The sequence below is a fragment of the Antedon mediterranea genome, chromosome 3, assembly GCF_964355755.1.
Source record: "Antedon mediterranea chromosome 3, ecAntMedi1.1, whole genome shotgun sequence".
Classification (NCBI taxonomy): Eukaryota; Metazoa; Echinodermata; class Crinoidea; order Comatulida; family Antedonidae; genus Antedon; species Antedon mediterranea.
Window position 1 is genome coordinate 1,248,466 of NC_092672.1, and position 11,278 is coordinate 1,259,743.

General features: G+C 30.9%; 1 protein-coding gene across 1 annotated transcript in view; it reads right to left on the bottom strand.

Moving 5' to 3' along the window:
• The window catches only part of LOC140044437 (von Willebrand factor A domain-containing protein 5B1-like), a 33,114-nt gene extending 23,111 nt beyond the window's left edge, over positions 1 to 10,003 (bottom strand). The window contains exon 1 of the mRNA XM_072088946.1: positions 9,923 to 10,003. The gene's annotated coding sequence lies outside the window, so the exon portion shown is untranslated. The remainder of the gene's footprint in view (positions 1 to 9,922) is intronic.
• Between the last annotated feature and the right edge of the window lie 1,275 nt (positions 10,004 to 11,278).

Consider the following 11,278-nt stretch of genomic DNA (forward strand, 5'->3'; position numbering starts at 1 on the left):
ATCACTACCATATTTGGGCATATCACTACAATATTTGGGCACATCACACTTTTTTGTCAAACTAGTTTAATAATGTAGACAGAGCTTAATGTAGGTTGATTGCGGTTACAGCATTACATTTAATTGTATTAATCACTGATTGCTAGGATTATGGTATCACTATACATCCTTATTATTGTATTTGTCATAAAGTCCTATTAAAAACTAAACTAAATTAATCTAATTTGAAATAATTGGATCAGTTAACATTATTACGTCATAATCATTGTCGTCATGAGCATCTCAGTTATAATTGTATCATTATCAAATTCATCTTCTTCATTTAAATTCCATCATCAGCACTCATCACTCTTAATTATCATCGTATCGTTTTTTTAACGTTTATAAAATGAACTACAATAATCATAATGATATAATTTCTATTATTATACAGACACAAGACTGGCAACCTTAAATGTCACAATATAATCATTCTAAATGTCACACTTGACAAATTTTGTTACTGTAAATGTCACAGATGATGAATTTTGTTAAATGTCACCAAATATGACAACAATTACTATTAAAGTATTCCATGCCTACTCAAAATGTCACATGACTAAAGCTTATTCATTTACATTTGGGAATTCTTATCTTCGACATCTTAAGGCAGTGATTTTAAATAAGAATGAGTTAACAGTATAACACGGTGAGGTCATTAAACTATTGAAACAATGGATAAACATGTTTACAACATTATTATAGACATGTTTACAACATTATTATAGACATGTTTACAACATTATTATAGACATGTTTACAACATTATTACAGACATGTTTACAACATTATTATAGACATGTTTACAACATTATTATAGACATGTTTACAACATTATTATAGACATGTTTACTACATTATTATAGACATGTTTACAACATTATTATAGACATGTTTACAACATTATTATAGACATGTTTACAACATTATTATAGACATGTTTACAACATTATTATAGACATGTTTACAACATTATTACAGACATGTTTACAACATTATTATAGACATGTTTACAACATTATTATAGACATGTTTACAACATTATTATAGACATGTTTACAACATTATTATAGACATGTTTACAACATTATTATAGACATGTTTACAACATTATTATAGACATGTTTACAACATTATTATAGACATGTTTACAACATTATTACAGACATGTTTACAACATTATTATAGACATGTTTACAACATTATTACAGACATGTTTACAACATTATTATAGACATGTTTACAACATTATTATAGACATGTTTACAACATTATTATAGACATGTTTACAACATTATTATAGACATGTTTACAACATTATTATAGACATGTTTACAACATTATTATAGACATGTTTACAACATTATTACAGACATGTTTACAACATTATTATAGACATGTTTACAACATTATTATAGACATGTTTACAACATTATTATAGACATGTTTACTACATTATTATAGACATGTTTACAACATTATTATAGACATGTTTACAACATTATTATAGACATGTTTACAACATTATTATAGACATGTTTACAACATTATTATAGACATGTTTACAACATTATTATAGACATGTTTACAACATTATTATAGACATGTTTACAACATTATTATAGACATGTTTACAACATTATTATAGACATGTTTACAACATTATTATAGACATGTTTACAACATTATTATAGACATGTTTACAACATTATTATAGACATGTTTACAACATTATTATAGACATGTTTACAACATTATTATAGACATGTTTACAACATTATTATAGACATGTTTACAACATTATTATAGACATGTTTACAACATTATTACAGACATGTTTACAACATTATTACAGACATGTTTACAACATTATTACAGACATGTTTACAACATTATTATAGACATGTTTACAACATTATTATAGACATGTTTACAACATTATTATAGACATGTTTACAACATTATTATAGACATGTTTACAACATTATTATAGACATGTTTACAACATTATTATAGACATGTTTACAACATTATTACAGACATGTTTACAACATTATTATAGACATGTTTACAACATTATTATAGACATGTTTACAACATTATTATAGACATGTTTACAACATTATTATAGACATGTTTACAACATTATTATAGACATGTTTACAATATTATTATAGACATGTTTACAACATTATTACAGACATGTTTACAACATTATTACAGACATGTTTACTACATTATTATAGACATGTTTACTACATTATTATAGACATGTTTACAACATTATTATAGACATGTTTACAACATTATTATAGACATGTTTACAACATTATTATAGACATGTTTACAACATTATTATAGACATGTTTACAACATTATTATAGACATGTTTACAACATTATTATAGACATGTTTACAACATTATTATAGACATGTTTACTACATTATTATAGACATGTTTACTACATTATTATAGACATGTTTACTACATTATTATAGACATGTTTACAACATTATTATAGACATGTACTACATTGTAAATTAACATATTTACTACACTGTAGATGTTTCCTCATAAATGTTTACAGTTTATGATATGAATATGATTTTCGTCTTCAGTGTTCTCCAAAATATAGAATTTAATTCCGGAAAATTATGCGAATTACCGAATTATTTATATCCTTAAGAAGAAGAACTAATCTACTAAATATCAAAAAGTCAAATAATATTGTACGTTGCCTATCTAATTGACAACATTATAGTTTCCGATTTCTCATTGGTCAATGCTTTGAATGGTTGGGCCTAATCTCCACTAGTCTAGATACGTGTTTTTATGTATAATTTTCTTACACAATTTTGTAATACCGGTTGGAGACAGTTTAAACCATCAAATCTTGCTGAAAACTTGCTTTGTGAGAAAAAATGGTCTTATTTCTATTAACTCGACAGTGTTTTTGAGAGTAAATAAACAATATATGAAGCCTTGTTTCAGTACATTGACGTCAAAAAGTAGTAAACTCACTGTTTGTGAAATCATGTTCGGTTCGAAAAAGCAATAAAATATATCTTCATATTATACTGACTTGAAATTAAACAGAATTTCTTTCGGAGGATTCTCCTCTTAATCCCCGTCTACACTAAGAAACATTATAGCTTTCGGTGGATTCTCCTCTTAAGCTTCGTCTATACACTAAGAAACATTAAGCTTTCGGAGGGTTCTCCTCTTAAGCTCCATCTACATTAAGAAACATTACGAAACCATAGAATGATCTGTGAAATTGATTGAATAATTAATTAATTAGCTCTTATTGTATTGATTGGTATAATTTAAATAAGAAATTCTTCAATATTTCATTACCATTCTAGATCTGACAAGAACTTAATAAAGCCTCAAATTAATATTTGAACATAATTATATTTAAAAAGTCTCTTCTAATTTGTTTGTAATTGTAACTTTGTGTTCAAATACAAATTAAAATATTCTAGTCAATCACATCACAATAAACCACCATATTTAGACATAATACAGAAAATACCCGATGTTGCCTCATAAACACAAATAACATATTCACAAAGTGTACGCTCATGATATAAATAGAGTCTTCCCTGTACAACAATGACGTCATTCTATTCCTATGAGTCGAAATGTACGTCCTCTGTGGTCTTACTGTTGCTGTAATATACAGGTAGCTATACGGTAGTGTACAAAATGTTTATAAAATCAAACTACCATTATGTTTTAATATTTAATAGTCGCCATGGAACGAAAAACACGTAGGCGCAACGCAAACAATTTGACCAATCAGAGCGACGGAATCATCTAAATAACTGTCGCTTGTAATTTGTTAATTTACATGCATTGCGCGTGCGTCCATTATCCAGGTAATGATTATTTGTGATCTGGTTCTACTGATTATTGAATATTTAATTATATAAACAATGATATAAAAAATACTGTTTATTGCTTCCTATCAAGTTTTTGTATTCAGGGTATAATTACGTCTGTACAAAGTAGAAAAGCACGTTGAACGATAACGACTCTGCGAGCAATTAATTCAAAACTCATAATCGACGCAGAATCGACGTTTTACATTGAAGTAAATACTGAATGCTTTGTATACCATAATGATGTGAAATACAAAAATAGAGTCATTTCAATTTTTTTTAAATCCAAAAGCAAAAAGTTTATTCTGCCCTGTATTTTTTCCCTCTTTAGTAAGGATTTCACCCACTTTTATTTCAGTTTAATAAAAACATAATTGTAGCATAGAGAATGTAAAATATAATATTGTATCATTTTCCTGGCCCGTATTAGTCCATCTATGCATCTTAAGACTGGGGTGTACTGTAGTTTTGTTTGAATAAAGACCGATGTTAAACAATTTTTTTTAAATACGCCTGTTAAGTCAGTCTCTTCTTAGATATGTCAATGTTCATTATAGTTATCAACAAGAAATTCCTTCTGACGTGATCTCTGATCATTAAAAAAAATCTTCTCTTTAAATTAAACCTTTGTTCCGCACTTAACAACGTGTTTTGTCTATACGTACTTGTGTGTATAAAGGAGGGCCGACAGCAAAGGACTTGCTTGTTTATATCCACCCTATGTCGAAATAATATTTTGTTTGTTATTTTATTGGTTAATGTTTGATTTTGGTCGAAATAATTGTTGAATTGTATTGTTAACTGTTTAGTCGCTTTACCAATCTATACGTATGAGTTTGAAAAACATTAAACAGATAAAGAAAATACAATTAGGCCTAACAAAGAAATCAATAGTGTGACTGTGATTGGTGGAGATAAAAGGAATTTTTTGGGATTTAAAACAGTTTTATGAATTTGCGATTGTTATCTTAATATTCATGGAAATCATCAAACATTTCAAAACATTGTGCTATCATATTTTCAAATATCGAATAAAATTACTCAGATTATTGATATGGTATAACATAAGAAGGAGAATAGTTTACAGCAAAAATAGCAATAATATAATATTGTGCATTATTCACTTCCAAATGAAAACAAATCTACAAACAAATAACAATGTACAATCTTCCTTTTATTGAGGATCCGTTTTAATCATATTCAAGTTTCAGGAGTAAATGTATAATCGGGGATTTCCCTTCCTTGAATAAAAAAGTTGTTTACTAGTACTTTTGTTGAGAACTAAACTCTTGTGTTTGTCATAATAGTTCTTATTGTGTTATCATTTAGTTCATTTTCAATTTAATAATTTAATGGCGCTTCTATTATGGCATTATCACCTATAACCGACCGTAGATTAAATGACAAATTACCGGCAAGAAAGTCTTTCAGTTTTCATCGATTTTTCTATTTTTAATATGTATTCAAATAAGCAAAGAAACAATTTGATATTAAACGATGAAAATTAATTAAAAGTCTTGAAAAAAAAATTAATAGTACGATGGGCGAAGGCAGAAATTGATTTGTAAGTTGACGACCATGGTTAGAGATCAAATGAAAGAATAACTGTAAGGTAGTCGGGAAAATATTACTTTATATGCCTGTTAAGCTCTGTCTACACTATCAAACTAGTGTGTGTAATGTGCCAATAAATGGTAGTGATATTCCAATATGTGGTAGTGATAAGACATCATCATGTCTATATATGGGCACATCACATTATGTTGTCACATAAAGTTTGATAGTGTAGACAAGGCTTTAGAATAAGGATAATCATGGTGATGTCATCAACATTGTTTGGCCTCTCAACATTATGCAAATTGGATAGTAAATTTACATTTGCAAATCTACCTTTATTGCTAATATCATCAATAATAAGATATTCCTAAGTTGGTTACATTACTTACATTCTACCCATCATTCCTAGCTCTCTGCTGTAATCATTGTAAATCTTTAACGAAGATATAAATTACGCGGTTACTTTTAGCAGTATCTCGTCTGCAATTAGAACACCGCGTTCTCGAGGGACTCTCGCGTATCGATAACGCGTTAACCGCGTGCCTATTGAACCGAGTATCCCGATTGTAAACTGAGCACTATTCTCAATATCTTAGTGTAATTATTAAGATTGTGGTGTGTACGTATGAATAGAATTGATCGATAATGTAGCAGTGATACTTCGGGTTTGTACGACGATAACGCTATTTCAACTGAATCAATGAAGCGCTGGTTTGAAAATCACACCGTTGAAAACTATACTTTGCAACGCGTACCTTGGTACACACTTGGATGCAACGCAAGGACGTAACCGCATCGCAAGTTAAACAATCACGACGAGATGGGTCCGAGTGTCGCGTGTGATTGCTCAACTCATTTGCGTTGCGCCTACGTCACTGCGTTGCATCCAAGTTGGAACCAAAATAAATGGTGTAATGAACGTTTTAGCTGCTACAGAGTTTGCCAATATATCCACAGAAAGAAGCAAAAAATAAATATAAAAAAAGTTTTTCTCATGGTAACAAAATAGAAATAATGTTAATTTTATTTACAAATAAAAATAGTTCGTTATAAGTAATAGGAACTGGATCACATTGCACCTTAACAAATAAGTCTGCAACAAACAGAGAATAATATTTGAATAATTGCATTTTAGAAATTTAGAATATTAAACTTAAAGATGCTCTTGTGTGTGTGTCGTGTTGATATAAAGATACTGAAACGGCCGCGTGAACACACTTCAACAAATATAAACACAAATCTCGCAATGCACTCAAATCTTAGCAGCGCTATTATACTAGACCTGAGGTGATAACGAATGAAAGGATGCCAGAATCGGTATCTAATGGTAATTAATGAACTCGAAGTAAATTAAAGAAATGGTGTGATATATTACCACTCGATGGATCATTGACGACGGCGAATGATAACAGCGTCCAGGCGCCTAACATATTTCAACATTTAGAAAACGAATTAAGATATCTTGCTTAGAAAATAATTACTTAAATGTAAGCTTTAAAATGTATTTAAGAAACAAGCATTCGATGATAAGATTATGTAACACATATCCGTTTTACTTAATCAAAAAAATGTAAATGAGCGTAGTTTATTATAAGTAAAGTATGAAATCGAAAGCATCACCAACACAAGACACGCGAGCTAAAGCGTGGTTCCCACTAGCGACGCAACACAAGGAAGTAACGCAACGCAAGTGAATTGACCAATCACAAGCGATGGCTTATTCGCTTGTGATTGCTAACTGTCTATAACTTCGCTTGTCATTGGTTAAAACGCTTGCGTTGCGTTTACATCCTTGCGTTACGTTCTAGTGGGAACCAAGCTTTAGGTAGATTGTAACTGACTATTGAAACAGTCCAAGTAAACTTATGTTAAGCTTGGTTCACACTAGGACGCAACGCAATGACATAAGTGCAACGCCGCGTGAGTTGACCAATGACAACCGAATGTGCGAATCATTTTTAAAATCACTTTAACTTAGTCCAACACTCGTCCCTTAGTGGGAACTAAGCATTATGTTATCCCTGTCACATCATATTCGTGTACCAATAACTTCATAATAGTGACATTATTAGTAACTGCAAGTTTACAACATATATTATCAACAACTAATTAATTAAGTTAACGTAACGTTTGAAACTTCAAGTGAAATTAATAACTTAGTAGTTCCAACATTGATTAACTAATTAACAGTATTAAAATGAAAACGATCAATTGATTGATTGAGATATCTTCCTTTATGATTTGTTATTCTTCATACGAGTTTGTTTTTTTGAGAAACATAATCAGAAAGATCAATTATTCAGGAATGATTAATATTTAGGCCTATGAAACGGCAGCAGTAGTAAGTACAGTTTGAACCCAAATCGGAACATTGGTTTTATGTCCTCTTATTTTTAACCACATATATGTCATATAAATGCATTTACGGATGGATTAGTATAAGAATACGGTAATCAGTTAAGTCAACTTCAATTTACGGTAATTTAAATAGCCAATGAAATTATATAATAACCATGACGTTTTGCTTCTTCGACTGTGTGTAGGAAGACAGCCAAGCAGTGTGGGAGTTGTTACAGGAAGGAAGAATGGGGTTGTGTGGAAAGGTGGTATCAGGTAGAAGGTGTGTGGCATGAAGAAGGCGTGTGGCAGGATGTCGGTGTGTCGCTGCAGAAAAGAGGAGTACAGTTTACCAAATGACATGATGTTTTTGGTAGAATACATGCTTGGTGAAAGAAGATTTTATGTAAACGAACGATTTCATTAGTAAACCAACGATTTCATGTAAACCAACGATTTTGTGCTATCCAACGATCTTATGTAAACCGCGCGATCTTATTTAAACCGCGTGATCTTATGTTAACCGCGCGATCTTATGTAAACTGCGTGATCTTATGTAAACCGCGCTATCTTATGTAAACCGCGCGATCTTATGTAAACCGCGCGATCTTATGTAAACCGCGCGGTCTTATGTAAATCGCACGATCTTATTTAAACCGCGCGATCTTATATAAACCGCGCGATCTTATGTAAACCGCGCGATCTTATGGAAACATATTATATTTTATAATCTGATGTTTGAAAGATAATGAACAATTATTTAACATAATGAAGAGAATAAAAAACATTCGATACATTTTCAATGATGCTGAATTGGACAATATAGTGTTTAACATAATGTATTCATTGAGTTACTGCAATAATAGTAATAGTTATATATTACAAATTACCATTGCGAGAGGATACCATATGTTACAGCGATATGTTTCCATATGTCAAATGCATTAGTGTTTATGTACTAAAGGTAGACATATGTTAATTTTTCTGTTGCATTTTCTATAGTCAGACTAGAGCACTATTAACGAGACACTTTTGGTACCCAACAAAATGCTCAAAATATGACTCTGTTTATAATAAAAACCATATTGTTTTTTCAAATACAATTATCAATGTTTGTTAGGATTGTCCACACACAAAACAACAACCACAGATTATCTGTTTTAAAGCTCTGTCTACACTCTTAAACTTCATGTGACAAAAATGTGTGCTGTGCTTACCTAAATATGGATATGATAATATGATATCGCTACCATATTTGTGAATATTACTACAATGTTTGGGAACATCACACTTTTTTGTCAAACTAGTTTGATAGTGTGGACAGAGCTTAAGGCCTGTTGACATACCGTAGGTGTGCTGCCGATCAAGTAAGTAGGCCTTATCTCAATAGAACCTACTATTTATATTATTTTACGGTATTTTATTCATGTATAGGCGGGTTGGATTTAACATAGCTTCAAAAACAATATATCTGGATTAAAAAATTTAATAAAATCCCTGACAAGCAGTATACAAGTACAAAACACAGAGACAAGACTGATACATTATTTATACGAGGTTACCATAGCAACAACAACGGATTTCAAACAATAGTGAATATAAATGATGTCGATGTTGTTATTTATAACAATAGTAATATTTATTATAAATACGTTGGAACAGCGTTATTGACATCTTACATTCACCAACAATATAACCATGACGTCACTCAACAATTTCCATATTCATGATTATAAGTTTTGAGTTACATTCATTTTATATTACATATTTTTTAAATGTTATTTTTTTTTTATTCACGTGTTAGTGCCCTCTTATATGGACCACCTCTGGCCTTCTTGTCTACGGATATTATTATAGCAGACAATAGATTATTATTATCAGTATCACTTTTTGTGATATTTGGATTATTATGGACAATTTATTTACAATTTTGTCAAGTTTTCCAACTCTTACCGGCTTCCTTTCAGAATACAGTTATGACATATATCATGTGATACACATGCAACTCTGTAATCAAGGAATGTGTTTATGATACTGAGAGCAGCAAGTGACATTTGTTAGATAAAATATATAAATAAAATTACTGAAATTAATTTAAACTCACCTCTTTGAGAAAATTGTGTTCATTTGTTTCTTTTCTCTACCGTCTACGTTCATTATCTATCCAAGCTATTGCAGCATAGGATGCACTAGTACCGTGGAGTACAGTACTTGTATTTCTTATGGCTAAAATAATATGTTTGCATTTTGCCATAAACTCGCTGCCGGCGGCGGAGGCGCGGGCGTTTTTCATACAGTAGTGCATCTGAAGACGAGCGACTTTCTTCATCTTCCGTTCCTATATCATGCAATCAGATGACAAACATGAAGATAATACATATACTATAGTACAGGGATTTTGTCATATCAATTGTGCTATAGTAACCAGTTTTGACATAAATGGTTACTATAGTATAATAAACATGCGCAGAGTCGACTAATGGGTTCTGCCCATGTTAATTGTGCTATAGTAACCAGTTTATCGAAAAATAAAAAAGACGAAAATTGACCATTTTTTGAAAAAATCCCTGTACTATAGTACAGGAAACTTTTAAAAAATGGCCGATTTTCGACCCTTCTATTTTTTTGACATAAATGGTTACTATAGCATAATAAACATGCGCAGAGTCGAATAATGCGTTCTGCGCATGTCAATTGTGCTATAGTAACCACTTTTGACATAAATGGTTACTATTGCATAATAAACATGCGCAGAGTCGAAAAATGGGTTCTGCGCATGTCAATTGTGCTATAGTAACCACTTTTGACATAAATGGCTACTATTGCATAATAAACATGAGCAGAGGCGAATAATGGGTTCTGCGCATGTTAATTGTTCTGCCCATGTTAATTGTGCTATAGTAACCAGTTTTATCAAAAAATAAAAAGGACGAAAATTGACCATTTTTTGAAAAAATCCCTGTACTATAGTACAGGGAAATTTTCAAAAATGGCCGATTTTCGACCCTTTTATTTTTTTACAAAAATGGTTACTATTGCATAATAAACATGCGCAGAGACGAATAATTGGTTCTGCGCATGTCAATTGTGCTATAGTAACCACTTTTGACATGAATGGTTACTATTGCATAATAAACATGCACAGAGTCGACTAATGGGTTCTGCGCATGTTAATTGTGCTATAGTAACCACTTTTGACATAAATGGTTACTATAGCATAATAAACATGCGCAGAGTCGACTAATGGGTTCTGCGCATGTTAATTGTGGTATAGTAACCAGTTTTATCGAAAAATAGAAAGGTCGAAAATTGGCAATTTTTTTGAAAAAAATCCCTGTACAGAAAATTTTCGAAAAATGGCCGATTTTCGACCCTTTTATTTTTTGACATAAATGGTTATTATTGCATAATAAACATGCGCAGAGACGAATAATGTTTCTGCGCATGTGAATTGTGCAAT